The sequence below is a fragment of the Kogia breviceps genome, chromosome 10 (genome assembly GCF_026419965.1).
Source record: "Kogia breviceps isolate mKogBre1 chromosome 10, mKogBre1 haplotype 1, whole genome shotgun sequence".
NCBI lineage: Eukaryota > Metazoa > Chordata > Mammalia > Artiodactyla > Physeteridae > Kogia > Kogia breviceps.
The window spans coordinates 73,919,328-73,940,883 of record NC_081319.1 but is presented as its reverse complement, the minus strand read 5'-3'; the positions used below and the strand labels follow the sequence as shown (position 1 = coordinate 73,940,883).

Here is a 21,556-nt window from a genome sequence, read left to right as displayed (position 1 = left end):
GTGTCCCAGGAACTTCACTGGGGCCTCGAGAGAGGTAATACATAGTGTGACTGCGAATCCTGGGCCTTCAGCAGTGCACCACCCAGGGGAGCTCTCCTGCTTTTCTGAGAGGCATTGTAGTATTGAGGGCAGAAGCCGGGTTTGTGGTCACAAGAATGGAATACTGGTCTGGCAGGTTGTCTGGCTAGCTGTGATCTTGGGGAAGTCAATTTATGCCAAAGCCTCATACCTTCTGTGCTAGGGGAAGGAGTTCTCTGTAAAATGGGCGTCGTCATAACCACCCTGCTGCTAAGAGCAGATGAGATAATTGTGGCTGCACCTTGTAGACTCTGGACAGCTGTAGATACTTATTCTATGGATCTATATTTAGTACCTGCTATCAGACATAAATTAACTGGGGGTCAGTTAACACAGTGGACAGAAATCCCTGTCCTTGTGGGGATTTCACTGGGGGAAGATGGATGATGAATGAACAAATAGAGTGTCCATGGTGTCCAGGGCTCTGGAGGAAAATACAGCAGAGCTGGGGGTTAGGAAGGACTGAGGGAAGGGGTGCTGTTATTTATATAGAATGGCCAGAGAATGTCTTTTAATAAGTGACAAAGTGGTGCTTGAGCTGGAGCTAAAGGAAGTGGGGAAGGAATCACAGGGTTATCTGGGGAAAGAGCATACCGTGTGGAGGAGACTGTAGGTGCAAAGGTCCTGGGGTAGGTATATGCTACAAAGAGTATCAGGGTTACGAATGAGGGGAGAACCAATTGCTGAAGTTTCAGGCATCTTTTTTTTTTTTTTTTTAAAGTAGAACAAGAAGTTTATTACCCTCACTCAATAGTTCCTGGGAACTTTGATGTTAAGCCATACATAATTTGAGAAATACCAGGAATCTTCTTAATCTCAGTGACCATCTTTAACACCACCTCTACAGGGATCTCATTGCCAGGGGTTGCAGGTATACCGGTCATGAAATCACTAGTAATAAAGGTTCGAATAACCATGGATCTCTGGCATGAAGGCTGCTTCTGAAGTGGGTCCTGATCAAAACGTAAAGGTGTCAAAATCACCGGCATCTGGCTGATTTTTCCAGCATACCCAGACTCCCTGAGAATGTTATGGGCCTCAAAATCAGCTTGGTGTAAAGTACTGAGCACCCCCGTTGTCAAGAAAGTGGCGGTAACATCTGTAGGAGGTTCTTTAACTGGTGGGCCAAATATATAGACAACTCTGTTAATGTTGTGACACATGCGAGGTATAAGTCTAACCAGGAAAATTGGAGATTCCCAGTCAGGCTTATCCTTACTGGAGATTCCACACACGTAACTGTAAGAACGACAGTCACCCTGCACACCCACAGTTTTAATTAGTAGCAGGAAGTCATTCGGTGAATGCAGACTTGTAATTTGTATCAGCTTCTCTTGATCCTCTTCTGTTGTGCAGGCTTTGACTCTCTGTAATAGTGTATGTGGCTTTTTAACGCTTGCAGAAAAATCAGCTACTATTTTCAAAATATTGTTGGTTTCAGGAAAATCCTTACAAATATAAGGTTCCTCAGCACATAGTACTCTGATTGCCAGGCTTGGACCTGGGAATGGATGCCTGGAAACTAACTCTTCTGGAAGTCCAAATTCTCTGCCTAAGATCCTTGCTTCATCTGGATGAAAATCTTTCAAAGGTTCTATGACCTTGCACTCCTCTCTCAACTTTCTGATAAGCTCTGTGTCGTTATGATGGGTTTTGATGAGTTTATCTTTGCCACTTGCAACAAGGGATGCACTTGCAATTAGATCAGGCCATAAAGTACCTTGGGCAAGGAGAACCTTCTGTGGTTTCAGGTTCATTTCTCCAAGTACTTCATTGGCAATCTTAACAAAAGTATCCCCAAGGATTTTTCCTTTCTCCTCAGGACTTGTAGTCCTATTTAAGGTTTTGCTAATTCTCTTTCGTGGAGTTCTGTCTTCATCTGATATTGGTAGAGCTGTTGTTCCATTGTAGAAAGGAGGAGCAGTATTTATCACTTTGACTTGAATTCCAAGCTTTTTGAGGGCCTCTTCAACAGACTGACATTCTCGTTTTCTCATAAAGCCATTATCAATGTGCACAGCAAAGACTTGATCTTGGTTCAAAGCACGATTCAACAAAGTTGCACAAACTGTTGAGTCTACTCAACCATTGAGCAAAACCAAAACTTTTGATGTGCTGACTCTCTCTTTGATCTCTTGAATGCACTCAAGTTCTCTGTTCTGCACAGTGAAGGTCCCGCTGCACCGAGCTATGTCGAAGAGGAAATTCTTCAGTATTACTTTCCCATTTTCTGTAAGGCCAACTTCAGGGCAGAACTGGACTCCATGTAATTTTTTAGATTCATTTGCTCTACCTGTTAGTGTTGGAGGGTCTCCTGCAGAGGCGGGGGGTGGCTGTGGCTCACCGTGGGGACAAGGACACTGGCAGCAGAAGTTCTGAGAAGTACTCCTTGGCTTGAGCCCTCCCAAAGTCTGCCATTAGCCCCACTGAAGAGCCGGGTAGGCTCCAGTGCTGGGTCACCTCAGGCCAAACAACCAACCGTTTCAGGCATGCTGACAGCTACTTTTTAAACACAACCATGATTTAAAATTATTTTAAATTATTATATCAAAAAGAAATGTAATATATGTTTGAAACTTATTACTTTGTAATTATTTAGCTACATTCTAATTCTGTGTATTTTACTCTGACCCATGCGCTTCAGGTTGTTTACATCTATTGTAGGCATATAGTGAAATTGCCATGTAATAGAGGGAACTGCCTATTCATTCTCAACTCTGCATTCAGTGACATGGCGTCAGGAGCTTGAAACCCACCATGCTGGGAGTATTTACACCTTGGAAGCTGGCAGACACTGTAAGTCACAGTTGCACCTCCCCTCCTCCAAAGAGTGGACTGTGAACATTTTCCAGCCTACCAATGCTGCAGCTCCCTGCAGAGAAGATCTGAGGCAGGAGCTCCCTTTCAAGTCTGCTCTCAGATGGTCCCTGAGTCTGCAGGAGGAGATGGGGGCTGGTGCTGAGGAAAATCTCAGGGTGTGGTAGAGGCAGTCAGGGTGTGCTGGGCAGGACCTCCAGCCCCAGCCCATCCCTGGGCCCCCGTATTACTCCTGGAGCTGCCCCGACTGCATTATTGTCTCTCAATCCCCACTTCCCTAGCAGACTGCAGCCAGTTCCTTATTCCCACACTGAAGTTCAGGAGGCATTCCCAGCTCCTTTGAGTGCCGGGCCTTGAGCACGCAGTCCCCAAGGATAATGATAATGACAGCAATTTACAGTCATTGCTTTGAAAATTCTCTCAACAATGCTAATCGGGTAGACATGGTTATCTTCCTCATCTCATGGAAGGGGCATCTAAAGCACAGAGAGATTCAGTAACTTGTGCGAAGTTGCACAGCTGTTACCACATCCAAACTTGTACTGCTCGCCGCGTGACAGGCCAAATAACTGAGAAACGAGTTGTTGGGACAAGGAATAGTGATTTTATTCAGAAAGCCAGCAAATGGAGAAGATGGTGGACTTGCATCGCAGAGAACCATCTTACCCTCTTAGAATTCAAGCTTCTCTTATAGTAAAAGAGGAGGGGTATGATTGATTGCTGCAGACCTCTTGGTGTCAGAATCCTTTGTCCTTTGCAGCTGTCCCTGTAGGTCCAGTCACATGTTCCTGTAAACCTCTAACAAAACAAATGTTATTGTCTGTTCTGCAACTTTGTATCTCTATATGAATGGTAAAGTGTTATACCTTTAAAGGTCAGAGCCTTGAGAATGGGCTATCCTGTATATTTCAAGCTACAGGCAACATTCTTATAGCAACAGCAATGGAATGCAAAAGTGAAAGTAAAAGAAACAGATCCAATATGGAGTCGGATTTGTTCTTCCCATTACACAACTAGTAGGTAGCATTCTTAAGTTGAGCCCAGGCCACTGGCTCCAGAGTCTACACTGTTTACCATGAAGCAACTCTATGACATGAGAGGTAAGGGCCCTAAGCTTGGGGAGCTTATGCTGGGGTGGGGAGATCAGGAATGTCCAGGCCTTGAGAGAGACAGATGGCATTTTGCCAGGAAAAGATGGCGATCAGAAGAGGGCATCCCAGGTGGAGGGAACAGACAGTGCAAAGGTCCAGAGTGTGGGGGAGAAAGGGCTGTTCAGGGAAGAGGGGATGGCCCCAGCTGCCTGTCACTTCTACGGCCTCACCCACCCTGGAGAAGCCTGCCTTTGGGGCTTCAAAATGACAACCTTCCAAAAATCACTTATCTTCAGCTTTCTCTCTGTCTTTGCTCAGTGATTCACATGTTCCTCAAGGTGGTAGTAAAGTAGATTAGTTCCATGAACACAGAGACTGGGGAAATTGTATGCGCGTGTGTGCGTGCGCATGCTGGGGTGGGAGGTGGCAGGGAGGAGACCTGCTAGAGTGAATGTGGCATCTGGCTTGGGATTAAGCATTTTCCTCAAGTCTGTTCATTACCTGCCTTGAGCAAAGCCAAGTGGCAGAGGCTGGTGAGGGCAGGGCAGGAGGGGCAACTGCAGTGCCTGGTTGTTCTCGACGCTCTCTCTATGTAGCTCAGAATCTGCCGTCCTGGTCACTCTCAGGAGGTTAATGAGACAACGAACATCTCTGGGTCAACTGTTATGTTATCCAGTGTCCTTTTTTCTTTTTGTGTGTGTGTGTGTGTGGTACATGGGCCTCTCACTGCTGTGGCCTCTCCCGTTGCGGAGCACAGGCTCTGGACATGCAGGCTCAGCGGCCATGGTTCACGGGCCCAGCCGCTCCGCGGCATGTGGGATCTTCCTGGACCGGGGCACGAACCCGTGTCCCCTGCATCGGCAGGCGGACTCTCAACCACTGCACCACCAGGGAAGCCCTCCAGCGTCCTTTGTAAGAGCCATGTATGCAATAAATCCCTCCTGGAAGGACAGACTTCTCTGAACTTTGAACAGAGACCACCCTCTTTGCAGGAAAAATTTCATCTCTCCAGATGAGTCTGTTGGCCCCTTTTTATCTACTCCTGTGAACTATATAACCTAACCATCCACATCTAAAGGGATTGCATCCTGTAAATTTAATGCTGCTCTGTGTAATGGGTTCCAGAAAATGGAAAAGCTCCGGTGGAAATTTCCATTGAGGTTCAGTGTAACCCTTCTTCCCGGAAAAATACTCTTGGACAAGATAATAGAAATCCTCTTGTTTGCCTGGAATCTTAAAGAGAAAAGTGCTGGTGGGAGGAGCCCAGGGACTCTTGTTTCTCCAGAAGTTTCCAGAGGTTTGGAAGACCTTGCGGTCACTGACTAGTCTGGCAAGAAGCACAGCATCTGCGGAACTGAGGATTCATGGTTGAGAGATGAATGAACTCAAGCCCGTGCCCTTTTGAGAATAGCGGAGGAGGAGTTAGGAATAAGCACAACTGCATTCAGGGTGGACTGGTGGTGAACACATGGGGTGCATGCGTCCAGAGGCTGAGTGTGGAGGGTCAGAGGTGAGCCTTCTGCAAGGTAGTTATTGGGGTTGTCGGTTCTGGATCTAAGAGGTCAGCAAATCTCCCCCAAATGAGGACTCTTAACTACAATGTATCTTCCCTTTTGCCTGGGCTACCAGGACATTCAGAGGTCAAATCAGTGTTCAGCTGGTGACTAGACATTTCAGGCATGTGACATATCTATTAGTGGAAGTTTTGGGTCCTTGTTAAAATCGTGCTGGGGGGAAAGAAAGAATGGAGGCAACATATAACACTAAAATGGAAGTGTTTTTCAGAATTAATCTTTAGCTTCAAAGAGTGACCCTTTGTGAGGCCCCGGAGAAGAGAGGGTGGGGAACCACACAAATAGTCAAGGGAGGCTTTGCACCCCTCTACCTGGTGTGTGGTGCTCCTCTGCTTCCCTCATGCTGACGGCACCTCTAATAAGCCCACACCCCAAACAGTTCTAGCTCGTCCACGTTCTCTAGGCTCTCTCCTATCCAAGCCCATTCATCTGTTCATTCATCAGTCCATCGATCTATCCACCCCCCACCTCCCTCCACTCTCAGCAAACACCGAGCACTCTTCCTCTGTCCCAGGACAGGGCTATGCATTGACTAAGAACTGGTATCTACCTTTCAGTAGCCTTTGCATCCAGTAGGGGAGAAGATTTGCCAATGGGTAAGTTCAAGAGATGTTAGGACAATGGAATAGTCCATTTAGGGTTCAGAGAAGAGGGAGCATGGACTTTGGGACCAGGCTGTCTGGGTTTTGAATCCTGGCTTCATCACTTATTAGCTGTGTGACCATGGGCAAACTACTTAACTTCTCTGTGTCTCAGCTTGCTCAGCTGTCAAACGGTATTCCATTGGACCCGACTCAGAAGGTTGTCCTGGTTACCTACTGCTGCCTAACAAAGTACTTTTGCCATTTTATTATACCTCATGATTTTGTGGTCAGTTACTCAGGCAGGGCTTGGCTGCTTGGTGCTTTTGTGCCACGTGGCATCAGCTGAGGTCACTCAATGGTACTTCAGCTGGATGGTCCCAGATGGCTTCACTCACGTGTCTGGCACCTCGGCCAGGATGGCTGAAAGGCTGGGTCCAGCTGGGAGTGTCCACTAAAGCACGTGGATGTGGTCCCTCCAGCATGGCAGTCTTGGACTAGTCAGACTCCTTCCATGGAGGCCCAGGGCTGCCAAAGAGTGCACCAAGAGATGGAGGTGGAAGCTGCTGGTGTCTTCAGGTCTGGTCTAGAAACTGGCACAATATCACTTCCACCACATTGTACTCGTCAAGTGGACCCAGGGCTTGCCCAGGTTCAAAGTGAGAAGACTTAGACTCAAACTCTCCAGTGGGAAGGAGTTGTGGCCATTCTTTTTTTTTTTTTTTTTTTTTTTTTTTTTTTTTTTTTTTTGTGGTATGTGGGCCTCTCACTGTTGCGGCCTCTCCCGTTGCGGAGCACAGGCTCCGGACGCACAGGCTCAGCGGCCATGGCTTATGGGCCCAGCTGCTCTGCTGTATGTGGGATCTTCCCGGACCGGGGCACGAACCTGCGTCCCCTGCATCGGCAGGCGGATTCTCAACCACTGCGCCACCAGGGAAGCCCTGTGGCCATTCTTGAAGCATCACAGTTATCCGAAGATGAGATGAGTTAATATGCGGAAAGCAGCTAGAGCGGTGACTGACAGCAAAAGGGACATACAAGTGTTTGTCGTTGTTGCTTTAATTACCGCCCTTGGGCTGAGTCTTAATAGATGAGTCTGTGTTCTCTTGACAGACAGGGAGCCATGGGGAGCTGGGGAATGGTGGGTTTCAGATGGATGATGTTATTAGCACGTAGTCGTGTTGTGTGGGCAATTTTGTGAGAGTCCTGGTCTTTGCTAATTCAAAGTAGACGATCGGACCTAGTGATATATGCAAAACGTGTAAGTGACTGCTACCTAACAGGTCTCACATCCCTCCCAGGGACAACCAGGGACCCAGCCTGGTGGGAGACCCAGAGGGCGGGATAGCTTGGAGGCCAGCCCCTTCACCCAGGACATGTGGGCTCAGCTCCAAGGTGCTCACAGACCCAGAAACACACAGATGAGCAGACACAGCTCTGGGCTGCCTGCCTGGGCTCCCCCTCCCAGAGCCCACCACCTAATTGGAAAGGGCCATTTCAGCATCTTAGCAGAACATGGAGTTTTTCTTTCCTTGATGTCGTGATTTGACTGGGGGTTAGCAAAGCATCAGTGAACCCTAAATGTCTATTTTTAAAAATCAAGCCTTCATTTCGACTTGGCATAGGGCTGTGCTCTCCCTTTGTGGGAGGAAGATAAAACGCTTTCATGCACGTCCTTCTGCCTTGAACACGAGCTGGTTAAACATCTCTGGTAATGGCTGAGCTGTGCCAAAGATTTTCTCTCTTCCCAGTAGCAATTCCTGCCTTTAAACGGCTTCCATGGGGAAGAGCCATAACACACATGCAGAACAGAGGCTGAGAAAGGCTTCCAGGAGGAGGGCTTGTTTCTGAGGGGCAGGTGCAGCCATGGCATGAGCCAAGCTCGGTCTCGCACATCAATTACCTTATGTAATCCTTACTAGGCTGGGGTGAAGGGTGGGGGGAGAAATGAGGGTTATTTTTACCCCCTTTTATAGTCGAGACATCTGGAGCCCAGAAGGGCTGAGTGGACCACCCAAGGTCACACCCCTGGTGCGACAGTGGGGGACAGAGCAACTCCTACCCAAGTGTGTCTGACTCTGTGATTTTACTCTGCCAGGAAACATGGGGGTCCTTCCCACCTCCTCATCATTCCCTTCACCCCATTACTAACCCTGTACAGATGCGGACGCACTCTGGTGCCCCCCCCCACTCTGAGCGGACAAGTGATGGGTGCCACAGCTTGGTGATGTGATTTACCTAGGAAGACCCCAAAGCATGGCATGTACTGAGTCTGAATGAGAGCACAGAACCAGGATGGGCACACACGGTGTGCTGAAGGGGAGGGAAGGGGGCGTTTTAAGAGTCCTAGAGGAAGGGAGGGAGGACAGCAGAGGACACCTCATGGTGCCGTTCTGAGAGCCAAGAGCTGTGGGTCCACGGCCCAGCCGTTTCACTGAGACACCACTGCATGGCCTTGGAAAAGCCTTGTCTCCACCAGCAGCCTCAGGCTCTTCATTTTAAAGTTGAGTGACTGTGCTTTAGGCTTTCTGATGTCCCTTTCAGTCCTGAGAATCTGGGAGTTTATCAGTGCTGCTAAGCACAGCTGTACAGGTTGTGCACTGCACAACTCCAGGTAGGTGCCTGCCACTGGCAGACTGCAATGTGAGTCTGCATCCCATTCCATGGTCCTAGCATCTATAAATGGGGATATAGATAGGACATGAGATCAGAGAAGAGGGGAGAAGTTCCAAGCAGAGGGTGGCCTGTGACCACATTTTTCTCCAATCAAGAGGCAGGCAAGTATTTATACTGCAAAAAGGAGTGGTCACATAGGTGTGTCTGGACCTGTGGTGAGAGATCTCTGGGGTTTGTCACTAGTCACACTCACCAGCCACATCTGAGCAAGACCACTTTGATTGGCTCTGATTTAAAAGGACAGTGTTGGTCCACTAGGGAGAGACCCCTTTGGCAAGTCTAAGATGTGGGGCCTCCAGTTTTCAGAGGCAACTTCCTATAGGAAGTCTTCCCTGACCGTCCTGTAAGCATGTGGCTCCTCAGCCACACTGCCTGCAAGGATTATGTATTTGGTTAGTACTTTCTGATAACTATTGCTGCAAGAAAAACAACTGTGTCTCCCCTCAGACGGGGGCTCGCCGAGGGCGGGGCCGCGTCTGCCCTCACACCGAAGTTTCCCTGCCATGGGAAAGTGTGTCTCCATCCTTCATTCATTCATTTGCTATTGACCGAGGACCTATTTAGTGCCAGACACTGTTGTAGGCTCTCAGAACGTTATACTGATAAACAGCAAACAATTCTTGCCATTGCTAAGTGCTAAGAAGCAGGGTTGTGTGACTGTTTCACCTGGGGTGTTTTGGGAAGGCCTTCCTGAGCTGCGAGATCCAGCAATAAGGAGGAGACAGGGGTGGGAACGTCTGGGTGAAAAGCATTCCAGGCAGAACCAAGCACAGGGCAAAGGGCCTGAGGTGGGAGGAAAAGAAAGGTCAGGGTGTCTGGACATAGCGGCACAAGATGAGGTCAGAGGTTGGGGGGCGGGCACATGGAGGTGAGGCAGGGCCTCATGGACACTGAGGAGCGGGAGCTCGCAGGGAAGGGGCTGACCGCCATCCCGTGGGGTCTCCCGGAGCTTTCTGTGGCTTCTCTGTGGTATGGGCTCTGGGCTCTGTCCCCTGCTCACCTTCCCGTGCTGCCCCAGGATATCATGGAGGAAGTGTCCTGCCAGCGCGATGCCCTTCCTGCAGCCGCCCCCGACCGCCCGCCTGCCTCTCCAGCCACACTCTGGACTCCCTGCCCCCAGCCTTGCTATTGCAGACCTGGTCCCCTGAGCTCAGCCCCTCGTGTCCTGTTCCTTAGAACCATCTTAAGCAAGCAAGGAGAAAACCTCCTTGGCCTGAAGTTTGGATTTACAGACAGGGTGCCAGAGAAACACGTAGCTGGGCAGATTCAGGAAGGCCCTCACCTCCAGTCCGTCTTCTGGAACTGACGGTCATCAGTCCCGGGCCCTGTCCCGACTTTCTCCATCCCCACAGTACAGACATCCTATAAGAGACGCCAGTAAGTGCCTGGCCTTGTCATGTCCCCTGCAAATGGGCCGTTAAGAGGCCAGGCTGGGAAGTCACACTGAGCCATTGTTGAAATCTGTCGAGTTATTTCACCTCTCAGGTCCTCCGTTTCCCCAGATATAAAATGGGAATAATGGCATATACTATGTAGGATTGCAGTTGGATAATAGATACCTGGGAGGGGGCTCCATACGTTGAGCACCGCGGGTAATGCTTATTGTTCTGTGTGCCAGGCACCGCTCTTCATTTTTGTTTTTGTTTTTGTTTTTTTTTTGGGGGGGTACGCGGGCCTCTCACTGCTGTGGCCTCTCCCGTTGCGGAGCACAGGCTCCGGACGCGCAGGCTCAGCGGCCACGGCTCACGGGCCCAGCCGCTCCGCGGCATGTGGGATCTTCCCGGACCGGGGCACGAACCCGTGTCCCCTGCATCGGCAGGCGGATTCTCAACCACTGCGCCACCAGGGAAGCCCCGCTCTTCATTTTTATAAGCAGTATCTCATTTAAGCTTCATAGCCCAATGAGGCAGGCACGTTATAATCCCCATTTCTGAAATGCGGACACTGAGGTACAGGGAGGCCAGCCAGCTGTTCAGGAAAGCTACCGGAGAGTGGTCCACAGCCAGGGGTGGCACTGTCTCCCTAGGGGATGTGTTGAGATAATGAGTGTGTGGTTTTGGGTTGTCACAGTGGCTGGGGCCATCTTGCGGGGTTGGGGGACAGTGCGGATTCCTAATGAATGTGCCCCCTGGGACAGTGCATGGACCAGTCCTACCCAGGAAGAACTAACCTCCCCAAGTGCCAACAGACCCTTGTTTTGAGAAACACTGATTCCAGAACCACCCCTCGTTAACGGAGGAAGGATTGAGTCCCTGGTAAGGTGACTAGTCCAGGCTCACCTGATGCATCAGGGCAGAGCTAGGACCACAGCCACAGCCACAGCCACAGCCTCACCTCGACCATCACTTCACTGCGCAGAGCCCACGCCAGAATTTGAACCACCTTCAGGGTCAGGCCAGCTGGCAGCACTGGACTGGTGTTTCCCTCAAAAGCCACCGGGTGTGGTCTGTGATCCCCTTTTCCCAGCCTGAGGAAGGACCCCCCTCACCCAGCCCTGGCTTGAAAGATGAACTTCGTTATCTTTGATCGGTTTCTCAGATTCCCATCACCCACAGCCACCTCCCACAAAGAGAAGATGTCGATAACGGTAATTACATTTCTGCCCTCCGCACCCTGTCATTAACTGCTATTAAGCCAGCACACTTGGTCAAATAACTCAGGCCTAATCAGCTGCGCATCTTTCTCCTTTTGATTGAGACGATCCATGTTTTAGGCATTTTTCCGGGCAGTTAGCTCAGCAGGACCTGTCAAAGACTTCTGCAGGGCAGTTTGCATGACATTTGGGAGAGGAAGCTGAGCCAAGGGGTGGGGACACTGGGCCTTTGGAGTTGGGGGCAGAGGGGCAAAGATTAGGATCCCTGGATCCTGGGCAATGTGTTGGAATAGTTCTAGTTAACCCTGAGCTCACCCTGGATGTCAGACGTACCGTGGGGTTTACTCTGGCTCCCTACGCAGGTCAGCCCTTGTTCCCTCCTCTCATTTTGGGTGTGTGTGTTTGTGTGGGAAGATGGACTGGCTCTCCTCTCTTCTTGCCCCAGGCGGTTGGTTTTTTTCCCACTTGGTGGGAATGCCACCACTGTAACCCTGGCCTCTGTCTATCCAGCTCTCAGGCCACAGGTGGATCCTGGAGCATCCACTGCCTATGAAATCTGGACTGGGGAACACCTGCTGAATCCTCTGTCCCCAAACCTCTTCCTGAGATTTCCTTGCCATTCATGTGCTTGAAATTTTACCATTAGAGATTCATTTCTTTGTGACCTGGCCTGTTGTGGTAGGTGGGTGATCCCTCTTTTTTTGTTGTTCCCTAATTGAATCAGGATTATTTTCATTGTAAATGATAGATAGAACACTTAGCTTGGTCTTAGGTGATATAATTGAATGAATTATTGAGAAGTTCAGATTATTGAAAAGTCTCTGGCTTCAGGCATGGTTTGATCCAGGGGTTCTCCTTGTCAGCAGGACTCTGGCCCCATTTTGTTGTGATTCCCTGGGCTCCACTCTACTCCTGGGTCAGTTTTCTCTTCTGACCACTCTCCCCCCAATCCCACCACATTGGTGGCTACAGAACCATCTGGAGGTAAACAGCTTCTCTCTGAGAGGTTCTTATAAAAGAAGAAGGAGCTTTGGAGAAGTCCCCCCACCAAACATCTCATAACTCATTGGCCCAAACTGGGTTATGTATTCCCTTTACTTTCCTCCCCCAGCAATCACTGTGGTCCAGGTGATCGAATCAGTTATCCCTGGGCAGTATCATCATATTTATTACATAGCAAACTATGGTCCTTGAGCAGAGAGAGCCTTCAGACCATAATGCAGACCTGCAAGCTGGGGGAGGGAAGGGGGCAGGAATGCCTCAGACCACCATTCGCCAGGTCGTGCACAATGGCAGCATCTCAGGCCACCCAATGGGGAGCTCCCCAGCAGACTACCCATTAGACAAGTCCAGCTCTGGGCAGAAATGGCCAGGCCCCAGCACCTGCCATGCTGGGTCATTGGCTGGCCCTGACTGGGAGGAACTGGCCTGAGCTCCAGAACTGAGGTGTCCCCTGAAGGTGCTATAACTGGAGGCTCTCAGCTAACTGCCCTCCTGTCACTGAACAGGAAATTCCTTCTTGAAGACGGATCTGAGAGGCATACCTCCACAGCCACCTCGCAGCTAGGAAATAAACCAGGACTCAGACTTCAGGGGTCTGGGTCCAGATGCCTGTGTACTTAACCCCTTGGTAGACAGTGGGGGGGGGTATAAGGAGCACAGTGCTAGTCTTGGGTATCCTGGCTGTGCCACCACCAGCTATATGTCCTTGGGCAAGTCACTACATTCATTCATTCATTCATTCATTCCAGCACTTAGCATTTGCTGCGTGTCAAGCCATGTGCTAAGCCCCAGGAATAAATGCAAGGAATCACAGGTTCTGCTCCAGCAGATCACTGGTCCGGGAATAGGGTGTTGGAGCTGTGCAAGCTGGGACACAGGCGCTGTTGCCCATCCCACTTTGTGCAGAGGTGGCCTGTTCTCTCTCCAAGCTACTTCTCTGCCATGAGGCTCAGTGGCTTATTGACCTTGGGGCAGGGTTTATGCCTGGGGGTCTGGATACAAGGGCTTTGGCACTCCAGACCCCAGGGCAAGTCCTCCATTTTTGCCTTCATCCAGACACAGCGTGTCCAGGCAGAGAGCCAGGCCAGCTGGGCAGGAACCATCCGTTAAACAATAGACATTCATCAGCTGATGGATGAGTCTGAGAGAAATCGGCAAACTTATTTAAAAAACCAAGCACCCAGAATTTCCCAAGTCCTTTTCCTTACCCAGCCAGCCAAGATGCATGATCTTGAAGAGGTCCCTTATCTTACTGCAAATTATTGCCAGGAAAATCTATGCCCAATTAAACAAGAAAATGTTCCCCTTGCACCTTTTACTTTCTCTCTCAAATAAGCTCTGGCCTGACCTATGGGAGAAGACGCCGGACTCACCAGTTCCCTTCATCAGACTAAACATTTCCCTGACGGTACAGACACCAGGGCTTGGTTATTAAATCAGCAAAACCCAAACGCTCCCAAGATAAACTCCTGATGATGTGATCATAGCAGTCACCCTGGAGAATCCCACCTGTGCATATCAGCAGTGGAAATGTCATCATCAGCAAGCATCCAGGCTAAAACAGCCCAACAGGTAATTTGCTGATTTATGGCTCAGATGCTAAAACACGAATGTAAACAGGCTCCAGTGGCCAACGGGAAAACATCGAGAATGCAAAATGCTTTTCCTCACCTTCACCAGGGAAAGTCCCAGAAACGCTGAGCATCCCTGGTCTTCCTCTCCTACTCCAGCCACTTTGGGCCAGTGTGAAGGAATATACAGACTGGCGGGTTGCGGTGATCTCGGAGGGGCAGCAGTGAGTGAGTCGTGGTGTGAAGCGAGATCTTAATTCCCTGCCCAGGAACTGAACCTATGTAACCTGGATGAAAACTGGGAATCCTAGCCACCACACCCTCTGGCTCTTGCCCCCAGTGAAAAATGCTCTTCTCATGGAGGCAAAACTGTAAAAACAGGTACAGAGTTTATTTTTAGAGACATGGCACAACAGGTGGGAGAGCATACAGAGAAACCGTTTGTTTAGTTAAGGTAGAAGCAAGGCAGAGATGCCCACCCGAGAGAAAGGGCGTGGGCATTCTCCCTAATGAGGAGGAGCGCAGTAAAGAGGCGCTTAAATCATTTATGCAGGGCAGTTCTTCCGGGTCTTTGTGTATCTTTGGCCAATTATCTGGCTTCCTTTTCCACACCTGACCTGCACTAGGACCCTCCCCCACATACGTGTGCAACTTTTTTCCAAGATGGATTTCAGCCCAGAGGCTTATGGGATGGCCTTAGCATCGCATATTATGGGATGGTGCCCCCTCCTTTTTGACCCCCCCCAGGAGCCTTTCTGCGCATGTGCAGAATGTTTCCCTTGTCCCAAGGATGGGAAATGTATGACCTCTTGATCTTTTAACAGGGTTTAGTCCTACTCTGTCCCTGCCATAAAAATGTCTAACATCTGGTTATTTACCCTATTTCTGTTGCTGGGTTTTATATCGAGGTGCAGATCTCGAGATATAGACAGGAGTCAGGTCATAAATATGTAGTCCTGGAGCCCGTTTGTCTCTTGCTTCAGAAATATAAACAGGGGGCTGGTAATGAGTGTCTGGCCTGAAGCCCAACTTCTTCTCACCCCAGGAAGTGTGAACAGGAAGCCAGTTGTAAATATCTAGCCTGGAGCCCATCCATCTCCTGCCTTAGCAGGGGGTATAATTTTTTTCCTAAAATGAGCCATAACCCACCACCTACCCTCTCCCCAGCTCTGCCTGTTGGGCAGATGTGCTACGGTGCCTACTGTGCCCACCCCTCAAGGGTAGTTGTCTGTTTCTCTCTTCTCCTCTTTCAGTTTCTGCCTGTCTTACTCTCTCTCATCTGCTTTTTCTCTCTCCCCCTTTTCCTGAGGTGGGTCTTCCGTGACTTTCCATTTGAACATCCTCACATCAGGAAGTTCTTTTTAAACCCCAGGCCAGACTTGGGGGTGTTTCCCTAACCCTAGGCCGGTCTTGGCATGTCTGAGTCACTTTTCCCCTCTTGGCCTCACAGGGGCTGTCCTTGCTGTGGTGAGCCCAGTCCGGTCCTAATGAAAAGTCAGGCTCCCCCAGCAGGTAGATGGAGAGCAGCCCAGGGCCACCACCAGCCCTCAGGGCAGCTCTGGGTAAACTAGAAAAGAGGTGCCCCTTTTTCAAGGTAGAGGTAGCTCCCGTGTCAGGGTGCACATCCCAAGGGCTTCAGCCCTGTGCTACCCCTTGGCCAAGCACCCTGTATGCAGCACATGGAAGACAGGGCTGCCCAGACCTATTTCTCTGTGAGACGCAGCTCTGGGGATGGGGACGGAAAGATGGCTGTGGACTAAGTGCGTTCTTCCCAACTGCTGCAGAGACAAAGTCCAGAGTGACCATGTGCAAAGGCTAGTGGCCATGGATTTCTCCCCGGGGAGCTTGCTTAACATGCAGATTGCTGGCCCTGCACCCAGGGAACCTGCTGCAGAGGGTTTGGCCTGGGCCCTGAACCCAGCTGCCCCGGTGATTCTGATGCAGCCCATACTCTGAGAGTCCCCGGTTCCCCCAGAGCAGAGCCTTTGCAGATTTGTATCCCAAGAATGAACACATTTGACCTCTCACCCCCAAAATAAAGGTATTAATTTGTAAGTTTTATACATGTACTACTGAAAGCCATGACATTAAGCAATAGAAGGAAAACATTTTTTAAAGGTAAAAATAAATACAAATAGGAATTGTAATATTTCCTCCCTGCCCCCCTCAATTCTTCTTTCTAACCCTCTGTGCTCCCCACTTTGGAGGCCATGGCCACAAGGACTGGGAGAGGAGATTTAACCACTGAGAAGGATGCAGAAAACTCAGCCTCTGTGCACAGGTGCCGAATTGAACCTCAGAGATGGAGTTCTGGGTGAAGTAGCAAAGAATAGCTTTATTGCTTTGCCAGGCAAAGGGGGACACAGCGGACTCGTGCCCTGAAAAGCTGTGCACTCCAACCTGGGAGAATTTGGTGAGGAGTTTTATAGCAAGGGTTCAAGGGCAGAGTTGCTGATAAGGATTAGAATGGGAGAGGGGTCGCTGCAGTCCTTTAATCTGGTCTCAGGTGGTCTCCTGATGAGCTTTTCAAGGTTATCAAACTGTGATCTTGTCTGGAATGAATGCTGACGTCTTCCATTTGTTGGGGGTTTTAGATCTGTAAAGAACTCAAAGATATTTTTATGTGTATCCCTTGAGGCAGCAATAGGACCCTGCTTCAGGGCTGCCCTGTTGTTTCTTGGCTGCTCCTCCCTTGTCTCTGCATCCTCTCCCTTCCCTGATTAGCAACTGTTTGAAAGGTTTCCAGGCCCAGGAGCCCCACAGGGTCATGCTCAGTTTCAAGATCATGAGTCATCTCCCCCTTATGGGAGGAAAACCAGGAGGTTTTCTCAGGAGGAAACCTGGACGCTTATGATCAGGGTGAAACCTCAGCCTCCCCTTCCCTCCACTGTGAATTCCTCGTGATTCTGCTGCCTTCGGAGGGTATGGGGAGCTGTGGCGAGCCATGGCGGGGCACCCCCTGACTCCCTAGATGCTCCCTGACCGCACGTGCTGCAGGCCACGCTCCTTTCTCTCTCTGACATTGGATTCCGGCCACTGTGCTGTGAATCAGGCCTGTGCTGACTTAGTGGCGAGCCCTGTTTTGGGTGACATGCTTCCTCACCTGTAAGATGAGAGGGGTGGGCTGAGTGATTGCTTGGTCTCCTTCCAGCCCCGACAAGCGAGGCTCCCATCAACTGTGGTGGCGCCATTCATGAGTGGGAGAGTAAGTGACGGCTTTGGAAAAGACTAGGAACGAGAAGGGAAAGCTGGTTAGTAAGGAGATAACCATATTCCAGCCAGTTCTTTGGGAGAGAAAGGCATGGGAGAGTCAAGGGTCGCCACAGCAAAGGCAGCAGGATTTGGCCTAGGTGCTGCAAGCAGGATCAGCAGTCACTTTATCCGAGTTCTAGTCCGGACTTTGCCTGGAGCAAGTTTCCATGACCAATTCCTTTTTTTTTTTTTTTTTTTTTTTTAAATAATTGAAGTATAGCTGCTGTACAATATTAACATGTTACAGGTGTACAATATAGCGATTTACAATTTTTAAAGGTTATACTCCACTTATAGTAGTTATTATAAAATATTGGCTATATGCCCCGTGTTGTACAATACATCCTTGTAAACCAGTTACTTCGTTTTCCTAACCTCAGTTTTCAAAAAGGCAGGATTGAGCTAGATGATCACTGTGGATGCTACCATGGGTGTAGTCTAAAATGGACTTTTGCAAAATGTGGGCCATGAAAACATTTTAATTATTTGGTGAGGCACGGTAGGGCATGGCAGAATAGGAAGTTTCCTTGAAACTTTTGTTTCAGGTATGTGTGTGTGCACGCGTGCGTACTGGGTCGCTGTGTCAGTCCAAGTCCCAAGAGGAAACAGAAGACACACTTCAATGAGAATAACTGACGCCGGGCTTCACGGACTGTTTACAAAGGTGGAGAATAGGGAAACCATGGATGCAGGACCAGGGGCTGGCAGCAGTAGAGCTGCTACCACCCCCGAGGCAGAAGGAACGTAGGGAGGGAGTGCTTTCCAGACCCCAACAGGGGAGTCCTATAGAAAAGCCCACCTTGGGCTTCCCTGGTGGCGCAGTGGTTGAGAGTCCACCTGCCGATGCGGGGGACACGGGTTCGTGCCCCGGTCTGGGAAGATCCCATATGCCGCGGAGCGGCTGGGCCCGTGAGCCATGGCCGCTGAGCCTGCACGTCCGGAGCCTGTGCTCCGCAACGGGAGGGGCCACAACAGTGAGAGGCCCGCGTACCGCAAAAAAATTTTTAAAAAATGGCCACCTTGAGAGGAGCAACAGCCTTTTATGGAGGGACAGCCAGGCTGCTGCAGCCCAGTGGGAAGGAAGCCAGGAGGGAAAATACCCCTAGCTTCACTCTCCGCCCTTCCATGTCCTGCTGGAGCTACCCACTCGCAGGGCCTCCCAGAGGCCAGAGGGCAAGAAAGCCACGGGCGCAGTGCCCTACAGCTCCTGGGGCAGGGGGACCCCAAGGGGCGAAGGGAAAATTTCCAGCCCAGGGAGATGTCACATCTATATCTTCCCATGGATCGCAGCCAAGTGCTCTTAAAGACCATCATCCATTGGAGACCAAGGCGGCCTTGGGAGCTTGCCTGGGTTGGGAGGCAGCCAGAATTAGGCTTGGATCCTGGCTCTGCCACCTGCAGGCTGCCTGACCTTGGACAGACTACTCACCCAAGGTGAACCTTAGAGAGCTGGGACCATGATGCTGGCTGTGCAGGTTGGCCACATGGATTAGAAATAATAACTGAGAAATGCCAGGCACCTGGGACGTTCAGCATCACTCCTTTGCTCTAAGCGTGACAACAGGAATTAGTCACTGAGGACAGGCAGCCCTTTCTAAGCACCCGGGTGCCTGTCTCTGTTTCTTTAAACAGCACCCTTGTATTGGATGGTCCTTCTTTCTTCTCCATCCTCGCCACCCAGCCTTTGGTTGCTTCATTTCTTCTGCAGGCAATTATTGATGAAATGATTTATAAATTACACGGTGTTTACTGCTCTTGGAGAAAGCATAGACCAGTTGTCAACAAAATTTACTGAGACATTAAGTGGTAAGAAGGATTAAAGCCCTAGGAAGGACCCAGAACGGGGGTGGCTTTCCTGGGGAGCCTGAGGTCAATGCATATTTTCACCGTTATTCCCACTTGCAGTGGCAGCTCCTGGAGGCGAGGAGCCTGCTCTGCTCTGAGGAAAGACAGCCAGGGAGCTTCCTTTGCACCTGCACTGTGACTTGGGTTGAACCTAAGGCTTCCCCTGCTCCTTCAAGGGAGGAGCAAGTCCCTTTGATTTTGTTGGGGGGAAAAAAATAAATCAGTGTGTTTCTCTCCTTAACAAACACCGGGATTCCTTTTTCATGGCAAATCAAACCAGACTGCTCAGGCTTCCATTAATTGACGACATCTCATCAGAGCCTCAGTTTCCTCAACTGGAAAGTAGAAACGGTAACTCCTGCCTTATGGGATGGCTGTGAAGTGTAGAAATAAGTACCTAAAGAGCCTGGATCAAGTCAGTGAATGGAAATTCTGGTGGGGCCTGGGTAAAGTCTCCCAAGGATAACAGCTCTGATCATCCTTCCCAGGCAGTCATGGCTCTTCCTCTGTAAGCAGGTCAGCTTGATTGGCAGGGAATTCTCCCTTTGTTGAAGGCTGCCTATGGCTCTGCTGAAAGACAGTGATAATTACACCTGGTGTGGGATTGGGGAGAAGTGTGGAGGGAGACTGCTCTGCTGTGTGGTATGTGCTCATTGGCATTAAAATCAGGAGCATAGTGTGCCTGTGTGTGTGCGCGCACACACACACACACACACACACACACACACACATATACTTGTGCAAGACTGCACACTGAGGCTTGTCATTGGTGCTTCGGTAACAGATGCAGAGGATCAGGGGAACAAGCCAGGAGCACTGCCTCTAAAGGGATGACAGTACAAATGGCTCAGAGGACATCCTTGTCCTTCGATGACCGTCCTGGGTGCTGGCTGAGAGCAGGGTTCCAAAACCAGACCGCTCAGGCTGGGCTCTAATCCAAGCTTTACCACCTCCCAGCTGGATGGCCTTGGGCAAGATCCTTTAGCCTCTCTGTGCCTTGGTTTCTTTAATGGCAAATGGGGAAAGAAGTGTGTTGTGATGAAGATTTCATGAGTCAGTACAGGTCAGGAGGCTAGAATAAGGCCGGGTACAAAATAAGCAACATAAAATGTGTTACCTGTCATCACCGGCGTCAGCTTCATCTGCATCATCTTCTCCTCTGCCTCTTCCATGATCCTTGTCATCATCATTATTACCATCTTCCTAAAACAGTTGTATAGTGAGAGGAAGCTTGGACTAGGGAAGGAAGAAGAACTAAGATTCATTCAATTATTATTATTACTTTTCCAAATATATTTTTCCAAATGGGATGTGAGATAAGTCATAAACATTCTTACACTTCACCAAAAGAGAATAAAGTTCATGGGGAAATATGGGGGAGCAAGGGCAAGATAAGTGTACAGAATGACGCCGCTGGGATCCTGTAGAGTTTCTGGAAGTGGGCCGTTATTGTGGCTCTCAGCTCCATAAAAATATGATCAGCGGCAAAATTCACTGACAAAGGGAAGTCAGTCGCAAAGTGGATGACCCCCGTCCCTCACGAACAGAAGGTTTAATAAAAGAATTCAGATGAAAAAGAGTACATGCTATGAAATTCCATTTATATAATAAGTACAAAACAGGCAAAACGAATCCAGGCCGTTCCAAGTCAAGATAATTGTTATATTTGGGAGTGGGGCAGTGAATAGGAAGATAGTAGGGGGAGGGTCCTGGGGATCCTGGTAATGTCCTATTTCTCGATTTGGGTATGGAATTGTGAGAACTCATCAAGCCGTGCATTTATGATATGTGTGTGTTTGTGTGTATGTATGTTTCATTGACAATTTCAAATAAAAGCCGTTGCTTGGTGGAAGCATAGTTTTTCAGTACACTGCATCTATAAGTAACACTTTATTGTTTTTGTTTTTTCTTTTTTTTAGTTTTATTGGAGTGTAGTTGATTTACAATGTTGTGTTAATTTCTGCTGTACAGCAAAGTGACTCAGTTATACATATATATACTTTTTCATATTCTTTTCCATTATGGTTTATCACAGGATATTGAATATATTTCCCTGTGCTATACAATAGGACATTGTTGTTTATCCCATAATAGTTTACATCTGCTAATTCCAAACTCCCAATCGTTCTCTCCCCCACCCACTCCCCCTTAGCAACCACAAGTCTGTTCTCTACGTCTGTAAGTCTGTTTCTGTTTTGTAGATAAATTCATTTGTGTCGTATCTTAGATTCCACATAAAAGTGATATTATCTGGTATTTGTCTTTCTCTGAGTTACTTAGTATGATAATCTCTAGGTCCATCCATGTTGCTGCAAATGGCACTATTTCATTCTTTTTTATGGCTGAGTAGTATTCCATTATAACACACACACATATATGTATGTACAATCACATCTTTTTTTTTTTTTTTTTTTTTTGCGCAGCATGCAGACCTCTCACTGTTGTGGCCTCTCCCGTTGCGGAGCACAGGCTCCGG

The 21,556-nt window shown here is 49.2% G+C and overlaps 1 pseudogene; it reads right to left on the bottom strand.

Annotated features, from left to right (window-relative positions):
- Positions 1-821: 821 nt before the first annotated feature.
- Positions 822-20,252, bottom strand: LOC131764183 (GMP synthase [glutamine-hydrolyzing] pseudogene; annotated as a pseudogene).
- Between the last annotated feature and the right edge of the window lie 1,304 nt (positions 20,253-21,556).